This window comes from Somniosus microcephalus, chromosome 13 (genome assembly GCF_052327205.1).
Source record: "Somniosus microcephalus isolate GS21.2 chromosome 13, FLI_Smic_1.0, whole genome shotgun sequence".
NCBI lineage: Eukaryota > Metazoa > Chordata > Chondrichthyes > Squaliformes > Somniosidae > Somniosus > Somniosus microcephalus.
Window position 1 is genome coordinate 47,219,403 of NC_140999.1, and position 21,263 is coordinate 47,240,665.

Below are 21,263 nucleotides of genomic sequence, written 5' to 3' on the forward strand. Positions count from 1 at the left end.
GCAAGTATATCTTTTCTTAAATATGGAAACCAAAACTGCACGCAGTATTCCAGGTGTGGCCTCACCAATACCCTGTATAACTGATGCAAGACTTCCCTGTTTATATACTCCATCCCCCTTGCAATAAAAGCCAAGATTCCATTGGCCTTCCTGATCACCTGCTGCACCTGCATACTAACTTTTTGTGTTTCATGCACCAGGACCCCCAGATCCCTTTGTACTGTAGCACTTTGCAATTTCTCTCCATTTAGATAATAACTTGCTCTTTGATTTTTTCTGCCAAAGTGCATAACCTCACACTTTCCAACATTATATTGCATCTGCCAAATCTCTGCCCACTCACTTAACCTGTCTATGTCCTTTTGCAGGTTTTTTATGTCCTCCTCACTCACTGCTTTCCCTCCCATATTTGTATCATCGGCAAACTTGGATATGTTGCACTCGGTCCCTTCCTTCAAATCGTTAATATAGATTGTAAAGAGTTGGGGTCCCAGCACTGACCCCTACGGAACACCACTGGTTACTGATTGCCAGCCCGGGAATGAACCATTTATCCCAACTCTTTGTTTTCTGTTAGATAGCCAATCTTCCACCCATGCCAGTATATTACCCCCAATCCCGTGATTTTTTATCTTGATCAGTAATCTTTTGTGTGGCACCTTGTCAAATGCCTTTTGGAAGTCCAAATACACTACATCCACTGGTTCCCCTTTATTCACCCTGTATGTTACGACCTCTCAGAATTCGAGCAAATTTGTCAAACATGACTTCCCCTTCATAAAACCATGCTGACTCTGTCCTATTAAATTATGTTTATCCAAATGCTCCGTTACTGTTTCCTTAATAATGGACTCCAACATTTTGCCAACCACAGATGTTAGGCTAACTGGTCTATAGTTTCCGGCTTTTTGTCTACTTTCCTTCTTAAATAAGGGTGTTATATTAGCAGTTTTCCAATCTGCCGGGACCTTTCCTGAGTCCAGGGAGTTTTGGAAAATAATCACCAATGCATCCACAATCCCTACCGCCACTTCTCTCAAGACCCTAGGATGTAGGCCATCAGGTCCAAGGGATTTATCCGCCTTAAGTCCCATTATTTTACCGAGTACCATCTCCTTAGTGATTTTAATCGTGTTTAGCTCCTCCCCCCCCCCCCCCATTGCCCCCTGTTTGTTCAGTGTTGGGATATTCTTAGTGTCCTCTAGTGTAAAGAATGATACAAAATATTTGTTCAGCATCTTTGCCATCTCCATGTTCCCCACCACTAGTTTCCCGGTCTCATCCTCTAAGGGATGAACGTTCACTTTAGCCACCCTTTTTCTTTTTTTATAGCTGTAGAAACTCTTGCTATCTGTTTGTATATTTTTTGCTAGTTTACTTTCGTAATCTATCTTCCCTTTCTTAATTAATCTTTTAGTTATTGTTTGCTGGCTTTTAAATGCTTCCCAATCTTCTATCCTCCCACTAGATTTGGCTACTTTATATGCCCTTGTTTTCAGTCAGATACTATCCTTTATTACTTTACTAAGCCACAGATGGCTGTCTTTTCTTTTACTCCCCTTTTTCCTCAATGGAATATATTTATCTTGAAAGATGTGAAATATCTCCTTGAATGTAGACCACTGCTCTTGTACCGTCTTACACTTTAATCTGTTTTCCCGGTCCACTTTAGTCAATTCTACTCTCATACCTTCGTAGTCTCCTTTATTTAAGCTCAGTACGCTGGTTTGAGATCCAACTCTCTCACCCTCAAACTGAATTTGGAATTCAACCATATTATGGTCACTCATTCCAAGGGGATCCTTTACTAGGACATTTTTTATTAATCCTGTCTCATTACACAAGACCAGATCTAAGATTGCCTGCCCCCTGGTTGGTTCAGTTACATACTGCTCAAGGAACCCTTCCCTAATGCACTCTATGAACCCTTCCTCAAGGCTGCCATGCCCAATTTGATTAGTCCAGTCAATATTAAAGTTAAAATCCTCATGATTATAGCTGTTCCCTTATTACAAGCCCCAACTATTTCCTGATTTATACACCAACCAACAGAATTGCAACTGTTAGGAGACCTATAGACTATGCCCACTAGTGACTTTTTCCCCTTATTATTCCTTATCTCCACCCAAACTGTTTCACTATCCTGATCCTTTGACCCAATATCATTTCTGACTATTGCAGTGATTCCATCCTTGATTAACATAGCAACCCCACCTCCCTTTCATTCCTGTCTGTCCTTCCTAATTGTCAAATACCCTTGTATGTTTAGTTCCCAGTCATGATCATCTTGCAGCCATGTTTCCGTAATGGCCACCAGATCATACCCATGTGTAGTTATTTGTACCGTCAACTCATCTATTTTGTTACGAATGCTGCGTGCATTCAGATAAAGATCTTTCAAATATGTTTTCTGACAATTTATTCCTGCTTTTACCCCCTTTACTACTTTACCATTATACATTCTGTCCCTTCCTGACATGCTCTGGTTTTTAATTCTCCCACAGCTACCTTGCTCTATTGCCTTCTCCGCTGTCATTTTTATTTTTCTCTCTCTTAAAACTTCCTCCCCACTAATTAGTTTAAAGCCCTCTCTACAGCCCTAGTTATTTGATTCGCCAGGACTCTAGTCCCAGCACTGGCCAAGTGAAGTCCGTCCCAACGGAACAGCTCTCTCCTGTCCCAGTACTGATGCCAGTGTCCCAAGAAGCAAAACCCATTTCTCCCACACCAGTCTTTGAGCCACGCATTTAACTCTCTAATTTTATTTACCCTAGCCAAATTTGCACGTGGCTCAGGTAGTAATCCAGAGATTATTACCCTGGTGGTTCTGCTTTTTAATTTGGCCCTTAGCTGCTCAAACTCCCTCAGCAGAACCTCTTTCCTTGTCCTATCTATGTCGTTGGTACCAACATGGACCATGACAACTGGATCCTCCACCTCCCACTCCAAGTTTCACTCCAGCCCAGAGGAGATGTCCTTAACCCTGGCACCGGGCAGGCAACACAGCCTTTGGGACTCTCGCTCTTGGCTGCAAAGAACCGTGTGTGTGTGTGTGTGTGTGTGTGTGTGTGTGTGTGTGTATACTGTGTCTGTATACTGTGTGTGTGTATACTGTGTGTGCGCGTATACTGTGGGTGTGTGTCTGTATACTGTGACTGTGTGTGTATACTGCGTGTTTATACAGTGTGTGTGTGTGTGTATAGTGTGTGTGTATACTGTGTGTGTGTATATAGTGTGTGTATACTGTGTGTGTGTATACTGTGTGCGTGTATACTGTGTGTGCGCGTATACTGTGGGTGTGTGTCTGTATACTGTGACTGTGTGTGTGTGTGTATACTGCGTGTTTATACAGTGTGTGTGTGTGTATATAGTGTGTGTGTATGTGTATGCTGTGTGTGTGTATATCGTGTGTGTGTATACTGTGTGTGTGTATATAGTGTGTGTGTATACTGTGTGTGTGTATATATATACTGTGTGTGTGTGTATACTGTGTGTGTATACTCTGTGTGTGTATACTGTGTGTGTATACTGTGAGTGTGCGTTTGTGTGTATACTGTGCGTGTGTATACTGTGTGTGTGTGTGCATACTGTGTTTGTGTGTGCATACTGTGTGTGTGTCTGTATATACTGTGTGTGTGTGTATTGTGTGTGTGTGTGTGTGCATACTCTGTGTGTGCATACTATTTGTGTATACTGTGTGTGCGTATACTGTGTGTGTGTATACTGTGTGTGTGTGTGTGTGTGTATACTGTGTGTGTGTCTGGGTGTGTATACTGTGTGTGTCGGTGTGTGTATACTGTGTGTGTGTATACTGTGTGTGTGTGAATAATGTGTGTGTATACTGAGACTGTGTGTATATTGTGTGTGTGTGTATATACTGTGTGTGTGTGTGTATATACTGTGTGTGTGTGTATAGTGTGTGTGTGTTTATACTCTGTGTGTGGGTGTGTATAGTGTGTGTGTCTGTGTGTATACTGTGTGTGTGTATACTATGTGTGTGTGTATACTATGTGTGTGTGTGTATACTGTGTGTGTGTATACTGTTTGTGTGTGTGTGTTTGTGTATACTGTGTGTGTGTGTACTGTGTGTGTACACTGTGTGTGTGTATGTATACTGTTTGTGTGTGTGTATACTTAGTCTGTATACTGTGTGTGTGTGTGTATACTATGTGTGTATACTGTGTGTGTGTGTATAATGTTTGTGTGTGTGTGTATACTGTGTGTGTGTATACTGTGTGTATATACTGTGTGTGTGTATACTGTGTGTGTTTGTATACTGTGTGTGTGTATACTATCTGTGTGTGTGTATACTGTCTGTGTGTGTATACTATGTGTGTATACTGTGTGTGTGTGTATACTATGTGTGTGTATACTGTGTGTGTGTATACTGTTTGTCTGTGTGTGTATATTGTGTGTGTGTGTATACTGTGTGTGTGTGTATATTGTATGTGTGTGTACTGTGTGTATAATGTGTGTGTGTGTGTATACTGTGTGTGTGTGTTTGAGTGTGTATACTGTGTGTGTGTATACTGTGTGTGCGTGTGTGTTTATACTGTGTGTGTATACGGTCTGTGTATACGTTTTGTGTGTGTGTGTGTACACTGTGTGTGTGCGTGTGTGTATTCTGTGTGTGTGTGTGTGTATACTGCGTGTGTGTATACTGTGTGTGTGCGTGTGTGTATACTGTGTGTTCTGTGTATACTGTGTGTGTGTATACTGTGTGTATACTGTGTGTGTATACTGTGTGTGTGTGTGTATACTGTGTGTGTGCGTGTGTGTATACTGTGTGTTCTGTGTATACTGTGTGTGTGTATACTGTGTGTATACTGTGTGTGTATACTGTGTGTGTGTGTGTATACTGTGTGTGTGTTTATAATGCGTGTGTGTGTATACGGTTTGTGTGTGTGTATACGTTTTGTGTGTGTGTGTGTATACTGTGTGTGTGTGTGCGTGTGCATGTGTGTATTCTGTGTGTGTGTGTACTGCGTGTGTGTATACTGTGTGTGTGTGTGTGTGTATACTGTGTGTGTGTGTATACTGTGTGTGTGTATATACTGTGTGTGTGTATACTGTGTGTATACTGTGTGTGTGTATACTGTGTGTGTGTATAGTGTGTGTGTATACTGTGTGTGTGTGTGTGTGTATACTGTGTGTGTGTTTATACTGTGTGTGTGTGTATACGGTTTGTGTGCGTGTGTGTATACTGCGTGTGTGTATACTGTGTGTGTGCGTGTGTGTATACTGTGTGTGTGTATACTGTGTGTGTGTATACTGTGTGTGTGTGTATACTGCGTGTGTGTATACTGTGTGTGTGTATACTGTGTGTATACTGTGTGTGTGTATACTGTGTTTGTGTGTGTGTTTACTGTGTGTGTATACTGTGTGTGTGTGTATACTGTGTGTGTTTATACTGTGTGTGTGTGTATAGTGTTTGTGTGTGCGTGTGTGTATACTGTGTGTGTGCGTGTGTATACTGTGTGTGTGTGTATACTGTGTGTGTGTGTGTGTATATATAGTGTGTGTGTATGTGTATGCTGTGTGTGTGTATATCGTGTGTGTGTATACTGTGTGTGTGTATATAGTGTGTGTGTATACTGTGTGTGTGTATATATATACTGTGTGTGTGTGTATACTGTGTGTGTATACTCTGTGTGCGTATACTGTGTGTGTATACTGTGAGTGTGCGTTTGTGTGTATACTGTGTGTGTGTATACTGTGTGTGTGTGTGCATACTGTGTTTGTGTGTGCATACTGTGTGTGTGTCTGTATATACTGTGTGTGTGTGTATTGTGTGTGTGTGTGTGTGCATACTCTGTGTGTGCATACGATTTGTGTATACTGTGTGTGTGTATACTGTGTGTGTGTGTGTGTGTATACTGTGTGTGTGTCTGGGTGTGTATACTGTGTGTGTCGGTGTGTGTATACTGTATGTGTGTATACTGTGTGTGTGTGAATAATGTGTGTGTATACTGAGACTGTGTGTATATTGTGTGTGTGTGTGTGAATAATGTGTGTGTATACTGAGACTGTGTGTATATTGTGTGTGTGTGTGTATATACTGTGTGTGTGTGTGTATATACTGTGTGTGTGTATAGTGAGTGTGTGTGTGTATACTATGTGTGTGTGTGTGTATACTGTGTGTGTGTATACTGTTTGTGTGTGTGTGTTTGTGTATACTGTGTGTGTGTGTACTGTGTGTGTACATTGTGTGTGTGTATGTATACTGTTTGTGTGTGTGTATACTTAGTCTGTATACTGTGTGTGTGTATACTATGTGTGTGTATACTATGTGTGTATACTGTGTGTGTGTGTGTATAATGTTTGTGTGTGTGTGTATACTGTGTGTGTGTGTATACTGTGTGTATATACTGTGTGTGTGTATACTGTGTGTGTTTGTATACTGTGTGTGTGTATACTATCTGTGTGTGTGTATACTGTCTGTGTGTGTATACTATGTGTGTATACTGTGTGTGTGTGTATACTATGTGTGTGTATACTGTGTGTGTGTATACTGTTTGTCTGTGTGTGTATATTGTGTGTGTGTGTATACTGTGTGTGTGTGTATATTGTATGTGTGTGTACTGTGTGTATAATGTGTGTGTGTGTGTATACTGTGTGTGTGTGTTTGAGTGTGTATACTGTGTGTGTGTATACTGTGTGTGCGTGTGTGTTTATACTGTGTGTGTATACGGTCTGTGTGTGTGTGTATACGTTTTGTGTGTGTGTGTGTACACTGTGTGTGTGTGCGTGTGTGTATTCTGTGTGTGTGTGTGTATACTGCGTGTGTGTATACTGTGTGTGTGCGTGTGTGTATACTGTGTGTTCTGTGTATACTGTGTGTGTGTATACTGTGTGTATACTGTGTGTGTATACTGTGTGTGTGTGTGTATACTGTGTGTGTGTTTATAATGCGTGTGTGTGTATACGGTTTGTGTGTGTGTATACGTTTTGTGTGTGTGTGTGTATACTGTGTGTGCGTGTGCGTGTGTGTATTCTGTGTGTGTGTGTATTGCGTGTGTGTATACTGTGTGTGTGCGTGTGTGTATACTGTGTGTGTGTGTATACTGTGTGTGTGTGTGTATACTGTGTGTGTGTATACTGTGTGTATACTGTGTGTGTGTATACTGTGTGTGTGTATAGTGTGTGTGTATACTGTGTGTGTGTGTGTGTGTATACTGTGTGTGTGTTTATACTGTGTGTGTGTATATACGGTTTGTGTGCGTGTGTGTATACTGTGTGTGTGTATACTGTGTGTGTTTGTATACTGTGTGTGTGTATACTATCTGTGTGTGTGTATACTGTCTGTGTGTGTATACTATGTGTGTATACTGTGTGTGTGTGTATACTATGTGTGTGCATACTGTGTGTGTGTATACTGTTTGTCTGTGTGTGTATATTGTGTGTGTGTGTATACTGTGTGTGTGTGTATATTGTATGTGTGTGTACTGTGTCTATAATGTGTGTGTGTGTGTATACTGTGTGTGTGTGTTTGAGTGTGTATACTGTGTGTGTGTATACTGTGTGTGCGTGTGTGTTTATACTGTGTGTGTATACGGTCTGTGTGTGTGTGTATACGTTTTGTGTGTGTGTGTGTACACTGTGTGTGTGCGTGTGTGTATTCTGTGTGTGTGTGTGTATACTGCGTGTGTGTATACTGTGTGTGTGCGTGTGTGTATACTGTGTGTTCTGTGTATACTGTGTGTGTGTATACTGTGTGTATACTGTGTGTGTATACTGTGTGTGTGTGTATACTGTGTGTGTGTTTATAATGCGTGTGTGTGTATACGGTTTGTGTGTGTGTATACGTTTTGTGTGTGTGTGTGTATACTGTGTGTGTGTGTGTGCGTGTGCGTGTGTGTATTCTGTGTGTGTGTGTACTGCGTGTGTGTATACTGTGTGTGTGCGTGTGTGTATACTGTGTGTGTGTGTATACTGTGTGTGTGTGTGTATACTGTGTGTGTGTATACTGTGTGTATACTGTGTGTGTGTATACTGTGTGTGTGTATAGTGTGTGTGTATACTGTGTGTGTGTGTGTGTGTGTGTGTGTATACTGTGTGTGTTTATACTGTGTGTGTGTGTATACGGTTTGTGTGCGTGTGTGTATACTGCGTGTGTGTATACTGTGTGTGTGCGTGTGTGTATACTGTGTGTGTGTATACTGTGTGTGTGTATACTGTGTGTGTGTGTGTATACTGCGTGTGTGTATACTGTGTGTGTGTATACTGTGTGTATACTGTGTGTGTGTGTGTTTACTGTGTGTGTATACTGTGTGTGTGTGTGTATACTGTGTGTGTTTATACTGTGTGTGTGTGTATAGTGTTTGTGTGTGCGTGTGTGTATACTGTGTGTGTGCGTGTGTGTATACTGTGTGTGTGTGTATACTGTGTGTGTGTATACTATGTTTACTATGTGTGTGTGTATACTGTGTGTGTGGGTGTATACTGTTTGTGTGTGTGTGTTTATACTGTGTGTGTGTGTATACTGTTTGTGTGTGTGTGCGCGTGTGTGTATACTGCGTGTGTGTATACTGTGTGTGTACGTGTGTGTATACTGTGCGTGTGTGTATACTGTGTGTGTGTATACTGTGTGTGTGTATACTGTGTGTGTGTGTATACTGTGTGTGTGTATACTGTGTGTGTGTGTGTATACTATGTGTGTTTACTATGTGTGTGTGTGTGTGTATACTGTGTGTGTGTGTTTGTATACTGTGTGTATACTCTGTGTGTGTATACCGTGTGTGTGTATACTGTGTGTGTGTATGCAGTGTGTGTGTGTATACTGTGTGAGTGTGTGTATATGTGTGTGTGTGTATACTGATTGTGTGTGTGTGTGTATACTGTGTGTGTGTGTGTGTATACTGTGTGTGTGTGTATATACTTTGTGTGTATATAGTGTGTGTGTGTATATACTGTGTGTATGTGTATACTGTGTGTGTGTGTATACTGTGTGTGTGTATACTGTGCATGTGTGTATACAGTTTGTGTGTGTGTATACTGTGTGTGTGTGTAAACTGTGTGTGTGCGTGGTTCTGTATACTGTGTGTGTGTATACTGTGTGTGTGTATAATGTGTGTGTGTGTATATATATATAGTGTGTGTGTGTGTGTATTGTGTGTGTGTGTATATACCGTGTGTGTGCATACTGTTTGTGTGTGTGTGTATACTGTGTGTGTGTGTGTGTATATATACTGTGTGTGTGTGTATACTGTGCGTTTGTGTGTATACTCTGTGCGTGTGTGTGTATACTGTGTGTGTGCGTGTGTGTGTGTACTGTGTGTGTCTGTGTGTGTGTTTATACTGTGTGTGTGTGTGTGTGTGTATGCATACTGTGTGTGTGTGTGCATACTGTGTGTGTGTGCAGACAGTATGTGTGTGTGTATATACTGTGTGTGTGTACTGTGTGTGTGTGCATACTGTGTGTGTGCATAGTCTCTGTGTATACTGTGTGTGTGTATACTGTGTGTGTGTGTGTTTGTGTGTATATACTGTGTGTGTGTGTATATAATGTGCGTGTGTTTATGTGTGTCTGGGTGTGTATACTGTGTGTGTGTCTGGGTGTGTGTATATTGTGTGTGTGTATACTGTTTGTAGGTGTGCGTGTGTATACTGTTTGTGTATGTATACTGTGTGTGTGTGAATAATGTGTGTGTATACTGTGTGTATACTGTGTGTGTGTGTATATATACTGCGTGTGTGTGTATAGTGTGTTTGTGTGTGTGTATACTGTGTGTGTGTCTACTGTGTGTATACTGTGTGTGTGTGTATACTGTGTGTGTGTGTGTGCGTATACTGTGTGTGTGTGTATACTGTGTGTGTATACTGTGTGTAGTGTGTGTGTATATTGTGTGTGTGCGCATACTGTGTGTGTGCGTGTGTGTATGCTGTGTGTGTGTGTGTATGTATACTGTGTGTGTGTGTATACTGTGTGTGTGGGTGTGTATACTGTGTGTGTGTGTATAGTGTGTGTGTGTATATACTGTGTGTGTATACTGTGTGTGTATATACTGTGTGTGTGTGTATACTGTGTGTGTGTATACTGTGTGTGTGTATGGAGTGTGTGTGTGTATACTGTGTGTGTGTATACTGTGTGTGTGTGTATACTGTGTTTGTGTGTGTGTGCAGACAGTATGTGTGTGTGTATATACTGTGTGTGTGTGTGTGTGTGCATACTGTGTGTGTGCATAATCTTTGTGTATACTGTGTGTGTGTATACTGTGTGTGTATGTGTGTGTATGTATATACTGTGTGTGTGTGTATACTGTGTGTGTGTGTCTGTGTATATAATGTGCGTGTGTTTGTGTGTGTCTGGGTGTGTATACTGTGTGTATATTGTGTGTGTGTATACTGTTTGTAGGTGTGCGTGTATATACTGTTTGTGTGTGTATACTGTGTGTGTGTGTGTATACTGTGTGTGTGTGAATAATGTGTGTGTATACTGTGCGTATACTGAGACTGTGTATACTGTGTGTGTGTGTATATACTGTGTGTGTGTATACTGTGTGTGTGTGTGTATAGTGTGACTGTGTGTGTGTCTACTGTGTGTGTATACTGTGTGTGTGTATACTGTGTGTGTGTGTACGTATACTGTGTGTGTGTATACTGTGTGTGTGTGTGTGTATACTGTGTGTGTTTGTGTGTTTACTGTGTGTGTGTGTATACTGTGTGTAGTGTGTGTGTATATTGTGTGTGTGCGTATACTGTGTGTGTGCGTGTATACTGTGTGTGTGTGTATACTGTGTCTAGTGTGTGTGTATACTGTGTGTGTATATACTGTGTGTGTGTGTGTATACTGTGTGTGTATACTGTGTGTCTGTTTGTGTGTGTGTATACTGTATGTGTGTATAGTGTGTGTGTGTGTGTGTATACTGTGATTGTGTATAGTGTGTGTGTATGGTGTGTGTGTGTATACTGTGTGTGTGTATAGTGTGTGTGTGTATACTGTGTGTGTGTGTATATGCTGTGTGTGTGTATATGCTGTGTGTGTGTGTATACTGCGAGTGTGTATACTGTGTGTGTGCGTGTATACTGCGTGTGTGTATACTGTGTGTGCGTGTGTGTATACTGTGTGTTGTGTGTATACTGGGTGTGTTTGTGTGTGTATACTGTGTGTGTATATACTGTGTGTGTGTGTATAGTGTGTGTGTATACTGTGTGTGTGTGTGTATACTGTGTGTGTGTTTATAATGTGTGTGTGTATACGGTTTGTGTGTGTGTGTATATGTTTTGTGTGTGTGTATACTGTGTGTGTGTGCGTGTGTGTATTCTGTGTGTGTGTGTGTATACTGCGTGTGTGTATACTGTGTGTGTGCGTGTGTGTATACTGTGTTGTGTGTATACTGTGTGTGTTTGTGTGTATACTGTGTGTGTGTATATACTGTGTGTGTGTGTGTATACTGTGTGTGTGTATACTCTGTGTATACTGTGTGTGTGTGTTTGTGTGTGTATACTGTGTGTGTGTGTACTGTGTGTGTGCGTGTGTGTATACTGTGTGTTTGTGTGTATACTGTCTGTGTGTGTATACTGTGTGTGTGTGTGTATACTGTGTGTGTGTATACTGTGTGTGTGTGTGTGTATGCTGTGTGTGTGTATATACTATGTGTGTTTACTATGTGTGTGTGTATGCTGTGTGTGTGTGTATACTGTGTGTGTGTATACTGTGTGTGTGTATATTGTGTGTATAGTGTGTGTGTATAGTGTGTGTGTTTGTGTATATATACTGTGTGTGTGTGTATACTGTGTGTGTGTGTATACTGTGTGTGTGTATACTGTGTGTGTATACTCTGTGTGTGTATACTGTGTGTGTGTATACTGTGTGTGTGTATACTGTGTGTGTGTATGCAGTGTGTGTGTGTATACTGATTGTGTGTGTGTATACTGTGTGTGTGTGTATACTGTGTGTGTATACTGTGTGTCTGTTTGTGTGTGTGTATACTGTATGTGTGTATAGTGTGTGTGTATGGTGTGTGTGTGTGTATACTGTGAGTGTGTATGGTGTGTGTGTGTGTATACTGTGTGTGTGTGTATAGTGTGTGTGTGTATACTGTGTGTGTGTATATGCTGTGTGTGTGTATATGCTGTGTGTGTGTGTATACTGCGAGTGTGTATACTGTGTGTGTGCGTGTATACTGCGTGTGTGTATACTGTGTGTGCATATTGTGTGTTGTGTATACTGTGTGTGTTTGTGTGTGTATACTGTGTGTGTATACTGTGTGTGTATATACTGTGTGTGTGTGTATAGTGTGTGTGTATACTGTGTGCGTGTGTGTATACTGTGTGTGTGTTTATAATGTGTGTGTGTATACGGTTTGTGTGTGTGTGTGTATATGTTTTGTGTGTGTGTGTATACTGTGTGTGTGTGCGTGTGTGTATTCTGTGTGTGTGTGTGTATACTGCGTGTGTGTATACTGTGTGTGTGCGTGTGTGTATACTGTGTTGTGTGTATACTGTGTGTGTTTGTGTGTCTACTGTGTGTGTGTATATACTGTGTGTGTGTGTATACTGTGTGTGTGTATACTCTGTGTATACTGTGTGTGTGTGTTTGTGTGTGTATACTGTGTGTGTGTATACTGTGTGTGTGTGTGTGTGTTTATACTGTGTGTGTGTGTGTATATGGTGTGTGTGTGTGTATATGGTGTGTGTGTGTGTATACTGTGTGCGTGTGTGTATACTGCGTGTGTGTGTACTGTGTGTGTGCGTGTGTGTATACTGTGTGTTTGTGTGTATACTGTCTGTGTGTGTATACTGTGTGTGTGTATACTGTGTGTGTGTGTATACTGTGTGTGTGTATATACTATGTGTGTTTACTATGTGTGTGTGTGTGTATGCTGTGTGTGTGTGTATACTGTGTGTGTGTATACTGTGTGTGTGTGTGTATACTGTGTGTATATTGTGTGTATAGTGTGTGTGTATACTGTGTGTGTTTGTGTATATATACTGTGTGTGTGTGTATACTGTGTGTGTGTGTATACTGTGTGTGTGTATACTCTGTGTGTGTATACTCTGTGTGTGTATACTGTGTGTGTGTATACTGTGTGTGTGTATGCAGTGTGTGTGTGTATACTGATTGTGTGTGTGTATACTGTGTGTGTGTGTGTGTATACTGTGTGTGTGTGTGTATATATACTGTGTGTGTGTATACTGTGTGTGTGTATGCAGTGTGTGTGTGTATACTGATTGTGTGTGTGTATACTGTGTGTGTGTGTGTATACTGTGTGTGTGTGTGTGTATATATACTGTGTGTGTGTATACTGTGTGTGTGTATACAGTTTGTGTGTGTATACTGTGTGTGTGTGTGTATACTGTGTGTGTGTATACTGTGCGTGTGTGTATACAGTTTGTGCATGTGTGTAAACTGTGTGTGTATGTATACTGTGTGTATGTGTATACTGTGTGTGAGTATACAGTTTGTGTGTGAGTATACAGTTTGTGTGTGTGTGTATACTGTGTGTGTGTATACTTTGCGTGTGTGTATACAGTTTGTGTGTGTGTGTGTAAACTGTGTGTGTGCGTGGTTCTGTATACTGTGTGTGTGTGTATATATATATAGTGTGTGTGTCAATACTGTGTGTGTTTGTGTACTGTGTGTGTGTGTATACTGTGTGTGAGTATGTGTGTATACTGTGTGTGTGTGTGTATACTGCTTGTGTGTGTGTATACTGTGCGTTTGTGTGTATAATGTGTGCGTGTGTATGTATACTGTGTGTGTGCGTGTGTGTGTATACTGTGTGTGTCTGTGTGTGTTTATACTGTGTGTGTGTGTGCATGCTGTGTGTGTGTGTGCAGACAGTATGTGTGTGTGTATATACTGTGTGTGTGCATTCTGTGTGTGTGCATACTCTTTGTGTATACTGTGTGTGTGTATGTGTGTGTGTTTGTGTGTATATACTGTGTGTGTGTGTATACTGTGTGTGTGTGTCTGTGTATATAATGTGCGTGTGTTTATGTGTGTCTGGGTGTGTATACTGTGTGTGTGTCTGGGTGTGTGTATATTGTGTGTGTGTATACTGTTTGTAGGTGTGCGTGTGTTTACTGTTTGTGTATGTATACTGTGTGTGTGTGAATAATGTGTGTGTATACTGAGACTGTGTGTGTATATACTGTGTGTGGGTATAGTGTGTTTGTGAGTGTATATACTGTGTGTGTGTCTACTGTGTGTGTATACTGTGTGTGTGTGTATACTGTGTGTGTATACTGTGTGTATACTGTGTTTGTGTGTGTTTATACTGTTTGTGTGTGTATACTGTGTCTGTATACTGTGTGTGTGTGTGTATACTGTGTGTGTGTGTACTGTGTGTGGGTGTGTATACTGTGTGTGTATACTGTGTGTGTGGGTGTGTAAACTGTGTGTGTATACTGTGTGTGTGTAGTGTGTGTGTATATACTGTGGCCTAGAAATTGATTTGGCGCCGCGCTAGGGCTTTAGCGCCGGAAATTTAGCGCCGGCGCTAAGTCCCCCTGCGCGCGCCAAAAATTCAGTAGCGCCACGCCCAGACGGCTGCCGGCGCTACTGGAGGGTGTCAGCGCCTCGCAATTGTCGCTGACTGCCGCATTGCGGCGCTAATCCGCCGCTGCGGCACCCGATGCGGTGCGGCAGGCTGGGGAAGTGCAGGCCTTCTCCTTCCGTTAAGGAGGAGCTGCCTGCACCCGACCGCTGGCCGTTGATCTGTGGAGAAAAATGAGCCCGGCACCTCAGAGAAGTGCCGGGCTCGCGGCCCACACGCATCTGTGCCGCGGGGGGGTGTTGGAGGAGTCCGGGGAGGGAGGTGCGGGCAGGCGGCCGCCGGGAAAGCAGCCGGCCACCGGGCGACCTTAATGCGCCGGCGCTAAGACCCGTAGCGAACTTTTGAAAAATCGTTGGTTGCGGCTGCCACGGGCGAGGCGGCCGCAACTCAATTTCGGCGTTCGGGCGCGTTGCCACGGCAACCGGGACGCTGCGCACACTGATGACGTCATCGGTGCCGGCGCAGCGCAACCGGCTAACGCCGATGGCAGCGCCCAAGTGAATTTCTCAATCGGCTGTACTTGCGGCGCTAGGCCCTCTAGCGCCTCAAAATGGGCGCTAACCCCACTCAATTTCTAGGCCTGTGTGTGTATATACTGTGTGTGTGTATAGTGTGTTTGTGAGTGTATATACTGTGTGTGTGTCTACTGTGTGTGTATACTGTGTGTGTGTTTGTATACAGTGTCTGTGTGTATACTGTGTGTGTGTATACTGTGTGTATACTGTGTTTGTGTGTGTGTGTTTATACTGTTTGTGTGTGTATACTGTGTGTGTGTATACTGTGTGTGTGTGTATACTGTGTGTATACTGTGTGTGTGTGTGTCTATACTGTGTGTGTGTGTGTTTATACTGTTTGTGTGTGTATACTGTGTCTGTATACTGTGTGTGTGTGTATACTGTGTGTGTGTGTATATGCTGTGTGTGTGTGTGTGTACACTGTGTGTGTGTATAATGTGTGTGTGTATACTGTGTGTGCGGGTGTGTATACTGTGTGTATGTATACTGTGTGTGTGTGTGCATGTGTGTATACTGTGTGTGTCTGTGTGTGTGTGTATATGCTGTGTGTGTGTACACTGTGTGTGTATAATGTGTGTGTGTATACTGTGTGTGTGTATACTGTGTGTGCGGGTGTGTATACTGTGTATGTATACTGTGTGTGTGTCTGTGTGCGTGTGTGTATACTGTGTGTGTGTGTATACTGTGTGTATACTGTGTGTGTGAGTGTATACTGTGTATGTGTGCATATTGTGTGTAATGTGTGTGTGTATACTGTGTGTAGTGTGTGTGTGTATACTGTGTGTGTAGTGTGTGTGTGTATAGTGTGCGTGTGTGTATACTGTGCGTGTGTGTATACTGTGTGTGTGTGTCTATACTGTGTTTGTGTGTGTGTTTATACTGTTTGTGTGTGTATACTGTGTCTGTATACTGTGTGTGTGTGTATATGCTATGTGTGTCTATATGCTGTGTGTGTGTATATGCTGTGTGTGTGTTTATACTGTGTGTGTGTATACTGTGTGAGTGTGTGTGTGTATACTGTGTGTGTGTGTACTGTGTGTGTATGTATACTGTGTGTGTGCATATTTTGTGTGTGTGTGTATACTGTGTGTGGGTGTGTATACTGTGTGTGTATACTGTGTGTGTGGGTGTGTAAACTGTGTGTGTATACTGTGTGTGTGTATACTGTGTGTATACTGTGTGTGTGTGTCTATACTGTGTTTGTGTGTGTGTGTTTATACTGTTTGTGTGTGTATACTGTGTCTGTATACTGTGTGTGTGTGTGTGTGTATACTGTGTGTGTGTATATGCTGTGTGTGTGTGTGTACACTGTGGGTGTGTATAATGTGTGTGTGTATACTGTGTGTGCGGGTGTGTATACTGTGTGTATGTATACTGTGTGTGTGTGCGTGTGTGTATACTGTGTGTGTCTGTGTGTGTGTGTGTGTGTATACTGTGTGTGTGTGTGTATATGCTGTGTGTGTGTGTGTACACTGTGTGCGTGTATAATGTGTGTGTGTATACTGTGTGTGTGTATACTGTGTGTGCAGGTGTGTATACTGTGTGTATGTATACTGTGTGTGTGTGTGTGTATACTGTGTGTGTGTGAGTGTATACTGTGTATGTGTGCATATTGTGTGTGTGTGTGTGTAATGTGTGTGTGTAATGTGTGTGTGTATAGTGTGTGTGTGTGTGTGTGTGTGTATACTGTGTGTGTGTATACTGTGTGCGGGTGTGTATACTGTGTGTATGTATACAGTGTGTGTGTGTGTGTGTGTGTACACTGTGTGTGTCTGTGTGTGTGTATACTGTGTGTGTGTGTATACTCTGTGTGTGAGTGTATACTGTGTATGTGTACATATTGTGTGTGTAATGTGTGTGTGTGTGTAATGTGTGTGTATACTGTGTGTGTAGTGTGTGTATACTGTGTGTGTGTGTGTGTATACTGTGCGTGTGTGTATACTGTGCGTGTGTGTATACTGTGCGTGTGTGTGTACTTTGTGTGTGTGTGTATACTGTGTGTGTGTATACTGTGTGTGTGCATACTGTGTGTGTATACTGTGTGTGTGTGTGTGTATACTGTGTGTGTGTGTATACTGGGTGTGTGTGTTTACTGTGTGTGTATACTGTGTGTGTGCATGCTGTGTGTGTATACTGTGTGTGTGTGTGCATATTGTGTGTGTGTAATGTCTGTGTATAGTGTGTGTATACTGTGTGTGTGTATACTGTGTGTGTGTATATACTGTGTGTGTGTGTATACTGTGTGTGTATACTGTGTGTGTGTGTATATTGTGTGTGTGTGTGTATACTGTGTGTGATTGTGTGTGTGTATACTGCGTGTGTACTGTGTGTGTATACCGTGTGTGTACTGTGTGTGTATACTGTGTGTGTGCGTGTGTGTATGCTGTGTGTGTGTGTATGCTGTGTGTGTGTGTGTGTGTAGTGTGTGTGTATACTGTGTGTGTGTATACTGTGTGTGTGTGTGTGTATACTGTGTGTGTGTGTATACTCTGCGTGTGTGTGTATACTGTGTGTGTGTATACTGTGTGTGTGTGTATACTGTGTGTGTGTTTGTATACTGTATGTGTGTGTGTATACTGTGTGTGTGAGTGTGTGTGTGTGTGTATACTGTGTTGGTGTGTATAATGTGTGTGGGTGTGTATACTGTGTGGGTGTATATACTGTGTGGGTGTGTATACTGTGTGTGTGTGGGTGTGTATACTGTGTGTGTGTATGTTGTGTGTGTGTTTATGTGTATACCGTGTGTGTGTGTATACTGTGTGTGTGTGTATGCTGTGTGCATACTGTGTGTGTGTACTGTGTGTGTGTTTATACTGTTTGTGTGTGTACAGTGTGTGTGTATATACAGTGTGTGTGTATTTGTGTATGTGTGTATATACAGTGTGTGTGTACAGTGTGTGTGTTTGTGTGTATACTGTGTGTTTGTGTGTATAATGTGTGTGTTTGTGTGTATACTGTGTGTGTGTTTGTGTGTATACTGTGTGTGTGTGTGTGTGTTTGTATGCTGTGTGTGTGTTTGTGTGTATACTGTGTGTGTGTGTTTGTGTGTGTGTGTGTTAGTGTGTATACTGTGTGTGTATACTGTGTGTACTGTGAGTGTGTGTGTTTATACTGTTTGTGTGTGCAAAGTGTGTGTGTGTGTACAGTGTGTGTGTGTATATACAGTGTGTGTATGTGTACAGTGTGTATATACTGTGTTTGTGTATACTGTGTGTGTGTGTGTGAGTGTGCTGGAAGGTTGAGCTCAGCTGCCTCGCTCCCCATGCCCGAGCATCTTGCTGACACTCACTCTTGCAGAGGTCACTGGATAGTGAGCAGGAAAAGGAGTCTTGCCCAATTTACACCTTCCCAAGTCCAGCAGTGCCTCCTCTGTTGCCCAGTCGAGATCAGGGCCGAGAAATTGGAGCACGATTCCAGGTGCAGAGTATTCTGCAAGCGCCAAATGAGGTTGGTGGCAGGAGCACAGCAAATTGGGCCGCGAGTTGCAGGCAACTGTCACGGCCCTAGAGACTGCTCGCCACTCTCGGGAAACACCAAGATTGCCCTGCTCGGGCTCCAGCCGAGGTTGTTAAGAAAGCCTGGGGGAATGGGATGGTGATATGGGAGGAAATCGAGAGGGTGCAGGTAGTGGCCGGTAACGGCCCGCGAATTTAATGTGGAGCCAGGAGGGCTCCAGGTTTCACAAAATGGGAAATAAAAAATGCAAACTTACCCTTCGAGTGGCAGCCTCCAGCAGTCCCTAATTTGGCAGCCAAGTGCCTGAAGAATCTGAGCGCAGCGTGCACCATGCCTGCTGTGATCAAGCACAATCCAATCTTTGCCTGTACAAAGGCTTAACGCGCCCTAGACATCTATGGAGGAACCTTTACCAAAATGGCGGATGGCGCACTTCCTGTACGAAATGAGCACTTGCACATTGCCCACCATATTGGACCCAAGGCCTATAAAACGGGTGCAGTACAATCCAATTTCTGTCTCGGTTGAATTTGAACCTGGTTTATATGGCTCGATGCCAACTGGGAAAAACATTTATCCACTGAATAATTAAGGGAGCTGTGAACTCCCTTCAATCAGAAAGAAAGAAAGAACTTGCATTTATATCGCACTTACATGAACTCAGTGTTTCAAAGCGCTTTAACAGCCAATTAAGTATTTTTGAAGTGTAGTCACTGTTGCAATGTAGGAAGTGTGGCAACTAATTTCAGCACAGCAAACTCCCACAAACAGCAATGTGATAATGACCAGGTAATCTGTTTTGTTTATTGGTTGAGGGATGAGTATTGGCCAGGACACCGGGGAGAGCTCACCTGCTCTTCTATGAAATAGTGCCGTGGGATCTTTTACGTCCACCTGAGAGGGCAGACCTCAGTTCATTGTCTCATCTGAAAGTGCAGCACTCCCTTAGTACTGCACTGAAGTGTCGGCCTAGATTTTGTGATCAAGCCTCTGGAGAGGGAGTTGAACCCACAACCTTTCTGAATCAGAGGACAGAGTGCTACTGCGGAGCCACGTCTGACACTGCTCGAGAGGTACTTATTAATGTACAGTTGTATTTGTTTATCCTTAGGACTCCATCCAGCCTTGTGGGTGTAGCTAGAAGCACAGCCTGCTGCCAAACTAGCCCTTGGCGACCTTGTCATGCACAGGCACAGTTGATTGACAGTTCCAAAGACAAACACAAGAAGTAGTCTGGGAAAATACTTCAAACTGAAATAAAGGGAAGTTGTGAGGTCATTGCACTTTAAGAGCTCAAAGTTAGGCAGATGTCCTCTCCATCGTATTGCACAACAATGCAATCAGCCTGTGCAAAAAGACTGATGTCTATACTGAAGCTGCGATTCCCAAGGAGCAGTCTCATCAGTTCACTCTGTCAGCCTGTGCCAGTTCAACAACTCCAATTCTCAGTCAGTGAAGGAGCTCCTACCAACAGTGAAACATCAGACAAAATGAATGCTGACTACCAGGCTCCCTGTAGATTTGATAGAGCTCTGTCACTTCTCTGGCTTTGTCTCAGATTAAATTGTATATTTTCCATTTTCTCCCCATTTCTCCTAAAGGACCTGGCTCATGCTGATGTACAGTTTCACAATTTGAATGATATCTATATTTTCACTGAACTTTCACCATTACCACTGCATAATTTCAGTACAAAAGGGTCACTGACAAGCTTCGTTGCTGGCTCAGTAGATAAATTATTTTTGTTTTCTCAATACTACTCTTGCTGCTCTGAACCTCCCTTTTGTTTTCTTGCATGTTCTTACTCCTCCATGGAATCTCACTCTGTTGAAATCAAGACTCATCGTACCATCTGCTACTGGAACTCATTCTTTCTCAGGACGTCGAGATATGACGACCCTTACCCTCAATCATTCCCTTCTCCTAAAATTGAGATATGGATGCCCATCAGTCCCATTTTGAAGTTAAAAGTCAGAGTTCAAGCTAGCCTCTGTGTCATTTTGATCATTGGAAAAACAGGCCAAAAGAAATCCCCCAACTCCAGACACTTTCCAGCAGGGGACACTGGACAGTGGTCAGGAATGAGAATTCTGGTCGATATTTCCCCAACGTAGAGCAGGAGCACTGAGGATAATTGCCTCACCTCCTGAATTGTTGCTGCGACCCGGATCAGCAAACTCAGCTTACATTGGGAATCAAACCTGGGACCTTCTTGGTCTTTAGGCTCTGTACCACAACACTAGGGCTGCCAACCCGCCAGGATTGGCCTGGAGTCACCCAGGAATTCAAGATTAACCTCCAGGACTCTGCTGCGAGCAACCCTGGGGAAAAATCATTGGGGGCATGAAAAGAAAATGGTGTTTTTTTCCCATTTTCCTTGAACACTTCTGTTTATTAGTTAGAAAAATATTAGAGACGGGGAAAGACTCTTTGATTGACAGTCAAGAATCCTCCAATTGGGTAATAGAGAGTCTTTGCACTTTCCAGTTGGCTAGGGAAGGCGATACACCATGAGGATGGACGTGCTGGGTGACCAATGGCAGGAGTGTGGGGGCGGGACAGTGGAGGTAGAAGGTCATATGATGAAACCTCAAGGAATGCAACAACCAGAGTTGGCAATCCTACACACCATACAATGCATTTATCTACTGAGCCATCTGGTGAACAGAGGCATTGTTTTAGTTGGAGTTGGCTGCTGTTCATTGACTTGTACCCCTTAGACTGATCCTAAGGGGGTTGTTCAGCCCGATTGCCTGCCTCTCTTCCGTGGTCATGTTCGCGCCCGGGTGGC

At 42.7% G+C, this 21,263-nt stretch overlaps 1 protein-coding gene across 1 annotated transcript in view; it reads left to right on the forward strand.

Annotated features, from left to right (window-relative positions):
- LOC147108294 (semaphorin-6B-like) overlaps positions 1-21,263 on the forward strand; it is a 789,919-nt gene that overhangs the window by 275,958 nt on the left and 492,698 nt on the right. The window lies entirely within an intron of this gene.